Consider the following 12,814-nt stretch of genomic DNA (forward strand, 5'->3'; position numbering starts at 1 on the left):
CCCCACCAACCTCTCTCACTGCCAAGGGAAATAACAAATGAATAGAAAGAGAACCTACCCAAGTGATGCTGACACAAAACCCCCACACATACACTAAGTAAAAGAATGTAAGCTTTACCACCCTCCCACTTCTCCATCAACGTATACTGTATACAACATTAATGTCTCACACTAAATGCAACTGATCACTAGAAATGGTTCTATGGCCTGAAAAAAAGAGACAATGCGCATACTATTGTAACCCAAGAAAATCTTCAATAAAAATTACTAATATTTGTAAGTGATGGTACACACCATGTAGATGTTAAACAGCACGGGGGATAGTACTGAATCCTACAGAAAGCTCCAAGGGCAGAGCAACACCTGCAAGCACCACTATCTGAAAATGGCCATCCAAGGAGGATTGGGAGCAACTCAAAGCAGTGCCCTCTACCCCAGCTCAGATAGCTGCTCCTGAAGGTACCATGGCTGATGGAGTCAAAAACTACAGAGACAACATTGAGAATAGACAGACACCCACTCCCCTTCTCTCTGTCCCAGCAAGGGTCATCATGCAAAGTGATCAATTTAGTTTCTGTGCCAAAATTGGGCTTTAACTCTAATTGAAATGGATCTAGAAAATAAATCTCATCCAAGAATGCCTGGAACTGGTCCACAGCCAGTGGAAAAGATTGATGCTTGCTTTCTTTTTTGTAAATATTGTGCTCCTACAATTTATATTAGTGGCTACAACCTGAGGAGAGTGATTTCAACCTAGCTCAAATATTACCATTAACACCAGAATAAAAAGAATGCTGCTTGGAAAACGCTGCAAAAGAGTGTGGCCTCCACACAGAGAGAATTCTTTGCTCGGAAATGATTTTTGGAAGCAAACCAGAACATTCTGCAGGAAAATGCTAATATATTCTGGTTGGCATCCAAAAACTGTCCACAGATAGATCACAAAGCAGCTCAACCAGCTTAAAATATTCTGCTCTCCCTGCATTGTAGAGTTAATGCATAACATTGGGGATACTTAAGATGCCAAAAAACATGTGGAATTGATCGGTGCCCATTCTTGCCTGCTTACCTGTCAGTCTTAATTTGGCATTTCAACTCAGAGCCACAAAAGGGAGGGAGGTCCCCCATAACCTTTCTAGAAGAATTGTTAATAAATTGTGCAACATGGATAAAATGGGCAGATGATTAAATATACTATGTAGTTAATGGAAGCAGTTTGCCCATCGCATATATGCACACTCAGAATAGACAGTGCTTTTTTTCTTGAAAAATAGGTGCCGGTACTCACCATGAAGTTGTTTACAGTAAGTGCCACACTTTTTAACAACAACAACAACCGATCTTTAAAAAAGGTGATAGGAATTGCCAAGAGAATTACAGGCCTATAAGTTTGTTACCATGCATAAGTAAAATCTATGCCAAATCTCTGCTTATTAACTTGGAAGAATGGATGCTGACTAAAGGTCTACCTGGTAAAGAGCAGGCCGGTTTTAAGGCAGGCTCGTCAACTCTTGACCAGTGTGTAGTGTTAAGTCATCTTGTGGATAAATATGTCATGAGAAATAAACGGAAACTCTGTGGCATTTGTGGATTTAAAAAGTGCCTTTGATTCGGTTGACCGCAACAAATTATGGACTAAACTAGAACACCTTGGTATTGACCCATATCTACTTACACTGATTCAAAGTTTACATTCTAATAACCAAATATATGTTAAAGTATCAAAAGATGGTAGACTTGCAGGTCCTATTCTGAATAATCGAGGAGTTAGGCAAGGCTGTATCTTGGCCCCTACCCTATTTAATCTATTTTTATCTGACCTACCATTATTCCTTCAAAACGCAGCCACTCATACTCCTTATTTAAACAATTGTCCACTCTCTTTATTACTTTATGCAGATGATGCTGTAATTATTTCACTACTGCTCTCTCAATAATCTTTCACTTTCCTGTCCACTGCCTGCAGCCCCATCATGTGCCCCTCAAAGTCTGCTTTTGTAGAAAACACTAAACAAGTTCCTTTCCTTCTCCGAAGGGGAAGCAATCCTAGGAGGTGACCTCAACCTAAATATGAAAGGCATATCCCTGAAAGGCATCCACCCTACAACCCCATGGGCAACCTTCCTGCAAAGGAAATCCCCCAACAACTAGGGACTCTTACAAGTTACTAAAAATGTTTAATAAACAGGGGTCTCTACAACATTTGGGGTGAGCAAAACCCGGGAGACACCAGTCACACATTCCAATCCAGTACAGTGTCCAGACTGGACAGCATTCTGCTTACACATGGTCTGATCCCCTCAGTGGAGTCAACATTCAGATCACAGATCACACCCCAGTAGAAGTCACCGTTAAAATAGGTGAGGAGACACAAACCACCCCAGCATGGTCCTTCAGTCCCATCCTAACTACAAACAAATTAGAGAGAGTCTCACCAAAACTACTTCAAGGAAAACGATGTAGACAATATAACAATCCCCCTCCTATGGGACGCAATGAAAGCAGTCACCAGAGGAGCTTGCATAAAAGAGAAAGCATTCCTCAAAAAACAAGCCTCCACAAAAATTAGCAAAATAGAACAAGACATCACAGCCCTCTCATTACGCTACAAACAAACAGGTTCCAAAAAACTCCTTTAACTTATAGAACAAAAAAGGAGAGAACTAGACTCTCTATAAATCAACAAAACAATGATCAGCATTCTATACTCTAAAGAACGCTTCTATGAATATGGAGGGGAAAACTCCAGACTACTAGCAAATAGATGTAGGAAAAGAACACTCAGAACAAGAACACACTGTGTCACCAAAAAAGATGGCAGCATAAATTTCTCCCCCAAAGAAATAACCTCAGAATTTGCAGAATTCTTCTCCAACCTATATACCTCCCATAACCCACCTGAGGAGGAAATCAGAAAATTCCTAGCAGGACTGACTATGCCTTCCTTAACTGATGAGGAACAGGAATTCATAAACAGTCCTATCACCCCAGAGGAAATAGATGCAGTCCTCAAAAACCTGAAACCAAACCAAGCCCTAGGCCCAGATGGCTTTACAGCAGAATTCTATAAGAAATTCAAAGAAGCACTGATGCCCTACATGACGTGCCTATTTAATGATATCATAAAAGGGGGACCCATGCCCAAAATCTGGACCTACTCCACAACAGTCTCCATCCCAAAACCACTGAAATACAGCCTCAAAATAGAATCATACTGCCCAATCTCATTAATAAACCAAGACTACAAGATATTCACATGAATCTTGGCCAACCACCTAAAAATCTTCTTACACAAGTTAATAGCCCCAGACCAGACTGGCTTTGTCCCTGGTCACAATATAACCGACCCCATCAGGACATTACTGAACCTGATCAAACACAGTAAGGCAACTAAACTCCCACTGACAATTATGTCCCTAGACATCCTCAAAGCTTTTGATTGCTTAGAATGGAAATACCTGTTAGCAGTACTAACTAACATGAAATTTGGCCCCAACTTCCTACAAATTCTCAAACAAATATACCCCCAAGCCTAACAATATGGACTCTAATATTATAGCGATCCAAAGAGGCACAAAACAAGGATGCCCACTGTCTCCCTTCTTATTCATCCTGGCTCTGGAACCTTTAGCAATCCGAATCTGAGCAGCCATAGACATCAAGGGATTGGAAATAAAAGTCAGAACCTATAAATTAGAGCTCTTCACAGATGACCTAATGGTCACAACACCAGACCCCATAAACACAGCAACATCCCTAATCAGAGAACTCAACACATTCGCAACGGTATCGGGCCTACAGGTAAATTTTGCAAAGTCGGAGGCCATGTGCTTCAACACCCCTCCTCACATCCCCCCAAAATTAAACAATCCAGCAGTAAAACCCCTCCTCATATCCAAAAAAAACCTCACTAACGCCACCAAGGTAAAACTTTGCCACACCAAGTTCAGATACCTAGGGGTACAAATAACCAGAAACCTCAATAAATTATACCTCCACAACTACAAGCCCCTGTGGTGACAAATTAACAAAGACCTAAAGAGATGGAACAACATAAACTTCACTCTCTCAGACAAAATAGCCATGATCAAAATGATCACCCTCCCAAAACTAACCTACCTATTCCAAACCCTCCCAGTCTGGATTCCCCCAACCCAACTCCGCAAATGGCAGAGAAAACTACACTCATTTATCTTCCCACATAAAAAACCACAAATACTTGCACCTCCCCTCCTCAGAAGGAGGATGGGGAATCCCCAGCATAGAAGCATATTACATTGCCAACCAAGTACATCATATAATCCTATACATACTAGAAGATGAGACAAAACAATGGATACCCCTAAAAAGAGACACAGTTGAAAATACCTGCACCACAGCATACCCACTCCTCCCAAACAAAGGAAAATACCCACAACACTTAACAGGTACACACAGACCATGCTCAAAGCATGGAAAGTAGAAATAGGCATATTGTCCCCAACCCCATCCCCACTAATTCCCCTGGCGCACCATCCATTATTCCACCACACAGCACAAAACCTCCAGATAAAAACCTGGCACACCGAAGACTTATATTGCCTAATAGACGTCTATAAAAATAACAAACCCTTGTCAACACAAGAAATACAGGACAAACTAGAAGACACCCAAATGCCCTGGTTAACACACCATCAACTACATGCCCTCTTAAACAATCCAGCAGTAAAATCAGCAGCAACTAGGCCCCTGACAGCTTTCAAAAACCTCCTCCTAACAACAAAGGGACATGGCAAAGGGATGGTATCCACAATATACAAAATACTACTCCAAAATCCCACAAACCCCCTAGACGCAATCAAAAAACAATGGGAGGATGACATAGGCTATAAGATTAACCCCACCCAGTGGACCAGAATATGGTCTAAACCCCCCTTTATATCCATATAAACGAAAAGGAAAGAACTCACTCTGAAACTCACCCACAGGTGGTACCTAACACTAAGAAAATTAGCGCTAATATGCCCAGGAACCTCACCTAAATGCTGGAGAGGGTGCACCTCCACAGGCACATATCTCCACATGTGGTGGGAATGCCCCAAAATCCAACTATTCTGCACAACAGCCATACAAGAAATATGTAAAATAACTAGGTGGGTTATGAGTTCTTTGTGATATAAATGGGCATTATTGTCTTGGAAGATGCTTAGTAGGGCCAATTCTGGGGTGATTTCTAGTACTTGCTTACTTTCAGCAGCCAGAAACGTCATAACCAGACACTGGAGAGACCTGTCAGGAGTAAGCATGGACCAATGATACCAAATAGTATGGGAAACAGCCCTACTAGAAAAACTAACCAATAAACTGAATCCGACACAGGAACAAATAGAAGAAGATGCCTTCACCCTGGTATGGCTCCCCTTTATCACACACACAGCCCAACAAGACAATGACAAAAATCCACCAACAGCATACAAATTAATATGGCTAACTTGATCCGAACACCCAGCTACCCCACTCACACATGAAAACAAGGCTCACCACAGCCAATCACAAATGAACAACCACACCCTAGGCCAACCCCAACTTCTCTCACCACCAAAGGAACACAAGCAAATAGCAGAGAACCTGCACAAGCGACGCTGACACCAAACCCCACACGTATATTACCATATTTGTATTTTTCGCTATATAAGACGCACCAGACGACAAGAAGCACCTAGTTTTTGGAGGAGGAAAACAAGAAAAAAATATATTGTGAATCTCAGAAGCCAGAACAGCAAGAGGGATTGCTGTGCAGTGAAAGCAGCAATCCCTCTTGCTGTTCTGGCTTCTGTGATAGCTGCGCAGCCTGCATTCACTCCATAAGACGCACACACATTTCCCCTTACTTTTTAGGAGGGAAAAAGTGAGTCTTATAGAGCAAAAAATACGGTAAGTAAAATAGAAACATCGCCACCTGCCCCCACCCCACTCACCTTTCCCCCCTCCACCTCTTCCCCCATTTTTCTTCCTAATGTAACACTAATGTCTCAACAAATGAAACTGATCAGTAAAAATGTAACTTGGAAAAAAAGAGAGAGACATTGCTCATACTTTTGTAAACCCAGAAAATCTTTAATTAAAAAAAAAAGTCTGTTTTTGTGGGGGTAAGCAGGGAGAGGAGAGGAAGGTGAGATTCTATTGCACTAGCAGAAGTGTGCTGGGCTTAGACATAGAAATGGACACAGACCTCCCCTTTATAATGCCAAGCATTTTAATGGTGACACAAAAGCAAATAATACAAAGCACATTTAAATTAACCTTTAAAATTATGAAGAATTGGCCTGTAAAAAAAACCCTGCAAACAACTAGGAATCAGGGAGAACTACAACAAAGCTTGCAGGTAAAATAAACCTATAGTGCATGCAGATTGTACACTGGGGAAGGCTGGGAAATTAAGTCAGCCTGGTACCTAACACTCATCAAGCAGTGGGGTAGGGGGGCTCTCTGGGGAGAGTGTTTTACAATCAGGGAGCCACCACACAAAAGGCCTTTCTGCAGGATTGCCACCTCCAGAGGTCAGGCTTGTGGGATCTACTTTGATTTTTTTTACTAGAACTCTGAGACCCACCAACCTGAGTCTGATGCAAGAGAAAGATGCTTAGAATTAAAGGATGCCGAGTTCAGGGACTTGTTCTGAGTACCAGAACTGAATGGAGCACACTGTCCTTCCACACACAAAAATACACTCCTAAATACCTCAGGCTTTCTTTATTTAAGCTTAGGGCAAGAGGTCATTTTGCTTCAGCTGCTGCTAAACCAATGCAAGTCAGAAATCCTTGCTGATTTATTATGAGTCAGCAATCCAGATCTATCTTCTGTGCATTGGTGCTCTAGGTCTAGGACACAGGAACTCCAGATTTGTGAAGTCGTGCTTTGTGACCAGGAACCACTCTATGTGTACTTATGAATGTCTCTGTATACATGCACACACTTCCACTCATTCGCTTTTTAAAGTGAACACTTAATGTGCAGCATGATGGCAACAAACAGGTGTTTCGTAACATAGGTCATGCAGCTGCAGCCATGAGAATCAGAACTGGTTTCAGCTGCTTTTTCGGATGTACAACCCTGTGCCAAACCCGAGTTTGTTGTTGTTTTGTGTGTACAATGGTTCTTAGTGTCATTGAATTCAGTGGGATTTGAATATGCAGTCTGGTAGTTAAATCATATTAATTGCAAAGACCTTTAAGAGAACCTAACAATTTTTAATATAAATTGAGCCCATAGGCAATGGTAATGTCTCAGAACTATACTTGGCCCCAACCAGTGCAAAGATTGAAGTCTTCAAGTTCCATAAATATCTGAAAAAGATAAGAAGCACAAGGCAGCTGAAAGACTTTGCCCCAGCATGTCCCATTACTGCCCTGGGCATTCTTCTGTGGGAGGGAGGAAGAAATCTCTTTGGTAATGGACTGGGTGGTTTAAAATTCTCTGGGAGTTTTTTTTTTTTGGGGGGGGGGAGTTAAATGAAAGACGTTTTGTATGAGTGGGTTCTGCAAAATACATTTGCTTAGAGACAAAGGAGACTCGGAGCCCACCACAGAAGAATTTAACATACATTAGCAGTTAATCGAATATTACTGACTTGGGATTTGACTGTAAGTAGCAACACTAGTAAAAAAATAAACCAAAACCAATCACCACCACCCTTGAAAAACAGGATGTTAAACCAGCATTAGTTACTGTGGGGAGGAAAATATGTGAATCTCTGTGGACCCACGTTTATGGGTGAACAACAGAAAGAAACGATTGGGTGCCCGGATCAAACCTTCATGAATTTATCAGGTCTCTCTTTAAAGCCACATTATGTGGCAGTCAATTCCATAATTTGAGTCTCAGTTTAGGGTTGCCATATTCGGAAGAGCAGAGGACACATGAGTCAACTTCTACTTTTAACTATGGATCGCTATTACAACTCTACCCCTGAAAAAGAGGACACATGGCAACCCTACGAGTCAATTCGGTTGAAAATAGCCATGTTTAAAAAGACATATCCACCCGTTTGCTCAGAGTTTCAAGATTACAAAATAGCAGCAAGTACAGTGGTACCTCGGGTTACATACGCTTCAGGTTACAGACTCCGCTAACCCAGAAATAGTACCTCGGGTTAAGAACTTTGCTTCAGGATGAGAACGGAAATAGTGCTCCGGCGGCGTGGCAGCAGCAGGAGGCCACATTAGCTAAAGTGATGCTTCAGGTTAAGAACGGACCTCCGGAAAGAATTAAGTACTTAACCCGAGGTACCACTGTATAGGGATAGGAGGGGTGCGAAAACTGTGGCCCTGGTTATTGGACCACACTAGCTGGGGTTGATAGGAGTCAGTGTCTAGAAATATCTGGAGGATCACAAATTCCCCAGATGCATGGCAGTGAAGGATCACCTACCTCCATATTAAAGCAGCCTTCCCTAACCTGGTGCCCTCTAGGTGTGTTGGACTACAACTCCCATCAACCCCTGAGAACATGGTCAATGATCAGAAATGGAGTTGTAGTCCAGTACATCTGGAGGATCCCAGGTTAAGAAAGTCTACATTAAAGTTATAAAATGAAGGCTCTTCTATGGATGCCCTACCCAAAAGTAGATTGTTGTCATGTAGTAGGCTCACTTTGAAACTGCCATGCCAAGATTTCTTCATTGCCCTTGGCCTTTCAAAGAACAACAACAACGAGTTTTAGTTTGGAATTTGATCTGTTCTTCTGCTGCAATATTTTTCTTGTTGTGACTTCGTATTCTATGATGTTTCTTTTAATTATGGAGTTTTGTTAGCCATTGTTATGCTTAAATTTCTCCAGAGTTTTTCTCTCTTCTGGACTTTCTATATGTACAATGAAAGTAAGCCAAACTTGTGAGGGATGAGTCATGCTTATCCTCTCAAACTTGGCAAGTCAATTTGTTTCCCAGGTTAGTCATACTCAAATGTTATTGGGATGAATGAAACAAGGTAGTCATAACTGTTGTATATATTTTTTAGATTGGTTTTAAGTGTGGCCTAAGATAGAGTTCCTCTCTCATGTAATCTAAAAGCACATACATTCAAGTATATTATTTAGAGTCAACTGCCCCAACACTACTCAATTCTTTTTAGCTTCTTGAAACTAATGAGAATCTCTAAACTCTCCAAGGACAAGCTTGCTCTCTGTGTAGCTGTTATGGCTAATACTCTGGCTGGTCAGAGACATTATTTTCAGTTTTCACAAATGCCAAAAGTACAATTCATGCAACTTGGTTGAAAAGTATGGAAGGCATTTGGGAGCAGAGATTGCTGATTTCAGTAGCAGTGGACTTTATTCCTTCCTCTTTGACATCAAAGGAGTAAACCCAGGGGTCAGCAAGGTTTATCTTGCCTGGGCCCATGGAGATCCCTCTGTGGGCTGGATCACGCGTGAGCGATTTTCAGCATCTGCGCATGCGCAGACATGATTTTGGGCATCCGCGTCTGCGCAGACGCGATTTCCAGTGCCACGGAAGTGAGTCCCTGTGCCGCACTAGTTTAGCGCAGCATGCTAGCGGGCAGCTCAGTTCGGAGGCTGCTTGTGGGCCGGTCAAACGATCTCCGCAAGCTGCTTCTGGCCCATGGGCCTTAGGTTGCTGACCCCTGTCTTAACCCATTTGGGGTGTGTGTGTGTGTGAGAGAGAGAGAGAGAGAGAGGGGGGGGGGGAGGGAGGGAGAGACACTTCAGGCATTAGACATGCCCAATTCATGGAAAAAAACTTTTCAATTCTATTGTGGTTACTGGATTTGGGTGAAAAAGAAAAGAAAAAGAAAGCAAGCTCTAATGTGTGATATGTAAATCAGTAACTAAAAAAAGCAAAACACGCACCCATGTTTTTGAGATGGTAAGATAAATTTTAATTATGCTAATACCACCCTTCATAGATTGCAATCACTTTGCACGGGGGGGGGGGGGGAATCACACACTCTGTAACATTTAAAAAACATAGGAACATAAGCATCTGCCTTGCATTGAGTCAAACCACCAGTCCCATCTTCCACAGTATTGTCTACAGTGACTGGCACTGGTTTTCCAGGGTCTCAGTTGTACCTGGAGGTGCCCAGAATTGGGACCATCTGCACACAGAACAGATGCTGTTCCACCAAATTACATGAATGCACCAGCTGCATAATGAATATGCCCAACTGATGTTAGTGCTGGTTTTGATTTATAAAGCCTTAAATGCTTCAGGACTGCAATATCTGAAGGACCGCCTTTACCCATATGAACCTGTGCTCATCACCTGTGGCTTTTCCTCGTGTGCTTCCTCCATGAGAATTCTGGAGGATGGCAACATGAGAACAGGCCATTTCACAATTTCCATTTGTGGAATGCTCTCCTCAGGAAGGCTTGCCTGGTGTCATCATTAGATATCTTTAGGCACCAGGCAAAACTTTCTTCTATAACAAGGCTTTTGGTTTTTAAGTATCTGTGGGCTTTTAGAAGTGGGGTGTTTTGAATGTATTTCTCTTTCCTCTTGGCTTTCATGTATCCACATGCGGTTTATTGTCTTTTCATTTCCCCTTCCCCCTTTTTTTCTTTTAAGCCACTTTGGGTTGGGTTTATCTGGGCAAGATAAAGCAAATGACAAATTTAATTTTAAAACAAGACATAACAATGGAATCTCTCCCTCCTTACCTCCTTCATGAAGCCCCTCACATCCTTACCTCACATGAGGCCCCTACTCTACATTGAGGGACCAGAATCTGGGGTGGGAAAAGAGAAAGCAGAAATCCCATTACACAAGTGAGTTTCTTCTGCACAAGCAGACAGAAATCACTGGATGTTGCCCTTACATTCCAGCTTTCAGCAGATTTTCTCATTGCGACGTGAAATAGTATTTAAACAGTCAGCCAAAAAATGCACTGTGAAGTAGACCTCAGCAATCCCCAGCCCCTCTGTTACAGTTGAGCTCTATGGTTTGGAGTTACTGACTTCATGAGTCACATAACACTGAGGAAATTTCATTCTGTTAATCCTGTTAGCCGCTCTCCCTAAGCATTCACAGTGATTAAAGCCTTACGTGCATGAAACTAGATGGTAGAATTTTAAATCATTCTCAAACTATTTTTATAAAAGCGTAATCTCTGAGAGAGAGAGAGAGAGAGAGAGAGAGAAATGTTTGCACAGAAAGCAATCACATTATTTAAGTTAACATAGGAGACATGATTTGAAATAAAGGCTAGAAAACATTAAAATCCTGGGGTATTCCATAGAAAACTAAGCATAACCAGGACTACACAGGACACATGCAACACAGCAGCCCCTTTTTTAAATGACAGAAATACTCCAAAAAGAAGGTTTTTTGTGGTGACATTAAAGAGTTTTTTGGTCAGTCATAGTTTTGGGAATATGTGAGGAATGATCTCTCCAGGCCAACTCCCTTCTGATTCACTAGTTTCCAAGCATAGTTTAGATATATTGTAAAACTTGCTATAAACTTCTCTCTCTCTCTCTTATCTAACTCAATCCATAAAACAGGAAGGAAGTTAGGGAAATTGTATGCTTATTTCTGGCTGCTCTTTAAAATCCAAAAAAAGCAGAGGATTTTTTTTTTTAAAAAAAAAAACATACGCAGCAAAGGATTTTCAGGGTGTTGGGCACATGTCCTCACCAATGCTCCCTTATCTTTGCTTGGGTAGAATTTCCTCTGGAGCCATATGTCTGTTTTCTTTGGTTAGACAGGAAACACTGGGGTTACAAATGTGCTAGCTAGCCAAAGTATATTGACCACTCACATATCAGGCCGAGATCTAGACTAGAACGTAATCCCTGAAAGAAAGGATGATGGCCATGGGAAAGGGAGTGCTGAATTCCAAGGCTGATGTCCAGCTTGAAAGGGATGGAAGTCATTAGTTGATTAATTAGGAACATAGGCAGCCAGTGTGGTGTAGTGGTTAAGAGCGGTAGACTCGTAATCTGGGAAACTGGGTTCAAGTCTCCGTTCCTCCACATGCAGCTGCTGGGTGACCTTGGGCTAGTCACACTTCTCTGAAGTCTCTCAGCCCCACTCACCTCACAGAGTGTTTGTTGTGGGGGAGGAAGGGAAAGGAGAATGTTAGCCGCTTTGAGACTCCTTCGGGTAGTGATAAAGCAGGATATCAAATCCAAACTCCTCCTCCTCCTCTTCTTCTTCTACTGAGTCAGACCATTGGCTTATCTGGTTCAGTATTGTCTATACTAGCAATGTGAGGATTTAAACCAGGGACTTTCTGCATGTAAAACAGATGCTCTGCTACTAAATGACAGCTTCACCACTAGATTTGACACAGAATCATATAATTGTAGAGTCGGAAGGGACCTTGAGGATCATCTAGCTCAACCCCCCGCGAAGCAGGAATATGCAGCTGTCCCATAGGGGGATCAAACCTGCAACCTTGGTGTTATCAGCGCCATGCTCTAGCCACTGAGCTAGGTCTTTCTCTGGGAAACAGCAGTGGCAGCTTGAAAGGTGATGAACTTGGAAGAAATATCAATGCTCTCCGTGCAGTTACTCCATATGGAATAACTTTGTTAAATTTATCTTTCGGTCCTCAGACTGGATCTTATGCAACCCTTGTAAAAGGACCCTAATAACTCGGGTAGCAATCCGATGAAGCAGCCAAGGTAGACTAATCTCAAAATGATTATATCAGTTGAACACAGGGCTTGTTATTCTTCGCCTCATCGTTTCTGGCAGCTAGTCGGTGTGAGCTTTCCTCCCCGCCCTCCTCCTTTTTACAGAGTAGTCTTGAATTTCCACCAGGATCAGCCTGCTATAATTGTGGTTTTGTTTGCTACAAAAATTGCAAATGCA

This window comes from Podarcis cretensis, assembly GCF_951804945.1.
Source record: "Podarcis cretensis genome assembly, chromosome: 1".
In the NCBI taxonomy this organism is placed as follows: domain Eukaryota; kingdom Metazoa; phylum Chordata; class Lepidosauria; order Squamata; family Lacertidae; genus Podarcis; species Podarcis cretensis.